Raw genomic sequence first — 1,666 nt, forward strand, 5'->3', positions numbered from 1 at the left:
CAAATCATATCAGACCTAAATAGAATATTCATGATAACATACAGATTAAATAACTCACTACAACTAGCTCGTAACAAAAAACACATAAGTCATTTCCCCTAATCTAGGCCCTTATAAGCCCAAACCGGAAAGGCTTACATATTTCTAATTACGTTAAGTTGTAATCATTCTTAACAAGATGAATACACATAACTTAATTCAGTTCATGCTGCACAAAGCTTGTAAATATCACATCTCAACAACATAAACATTTGAAAGAATTGAAATCTAAGAAAGAGCTCAAAACCCTAAATTGATTTTTGAGAAATCAGGGTTTTGATTCTCTCAACCATAACTCGTTAAGTCTTCATTAAGTCAATAATAAATTCAAATATTAAACAAGCTAACATGATGAACATGATCATATAAACAAAGGTACTCTCTATTGAAAATGAATAAAACAGTCGATTAACAAGATAATCAAGATTTTATCATCAATATCAATTTCAACCTGCACAGATTATTATTTAGATCTTTTCTAGATGTTTAGCCCTTTATTTATGATTCAATAAGATTTATAAACACTAATAATATGCAGTATATATCATAAATATATTAAAACCATAAGATCCAAACATGTTACTACTTGATTACAAGCATAAGTTAGGAAAAATTCGGATCCCTGATCACCCATTTTTATAAAATCTGTCAGGAATAATAGAATGCATATAAAATTATGATATTTTTATCGTGGTTGCTTGTACCAGTCTAGAACACAACTTCATAAATCATATCAAGAATGATAAATACAGAAATAATTAAAAATCTTTTACAAAACCTTGTTCTGATAGAGTTTCAATCCAGAATCTGTAGCCTATAAGACTTTTATCAGATGAATATATTTCTTGGAATTTATATAGAACATTTTTTATCAAACCCTTTTTACACGGTCTGTTATTATGTATTAATATTCACCCAAAATTTTTATAAAATATTTGGAGTTGTTTTTCTTGGGTGTTTATATATTTTATCAGAGATGAATTAAAACAGTCCAGTAACCAGAACAAGAAACTGGATATTTGTTAAAATAGATGGTTCTTCCTCAATACAAATCCAAAATAGGTAAAACAAGATTCTAAATTCAAGATCAAGCTGCATAGATCATTATAGTAGATTTTTTGGACTTATATTCGAAGAGATATCAAATTATTTCTAAAACTGGTCGAGAATAATATATCAGTCATCACAGTTTTAGATTTCTTAAAAAAACATTTTTATAAAAACTCTTTTTAAGATCATAAAGCCTTTGAAACCGCATTATTTTAGATTTGATCAGATTCAATATCGATTAGCTTATGAATAACACCATCAATAATCAATATGTGACTGGATCTAATATGAAACAACGAAGAAACTCTATCTAGGCATGTTTTTTAAATTTATTTTTATAAAAAACTCATGATTCATCCTCTTTAAACCCAATAACGATTTCTTCAACAAAGAAAACATGTAATATACTGCTGAAAATAAAAACAACTTAGATATGCATGCTTAATGCACATAAAAGGCATCTACTACGTAATTCTTACCTTAAAATCGATAGATCTTTTAGGCAAAAAGAGGAAATCGGGTAATCCAATCTCTACACCACCACAACCACCGAAGTATGTGCAGGTTCAATGGATGC

This window comes from Nuphar pumila, chromosome 15 (genome assembly GCF_984573655.1).
Source record: "Nuphar pumila chromosome 15, dmNupPumi1.hap1.1, whole genome shotgun sequence".
Taxonomy (NCBI): Eukaryota; Viridiplantae; Streptophyta; class Magnoliopsida; order Nymphaeales; family Nymphaeaceae; genus Nuphar; species Nuphar pumila.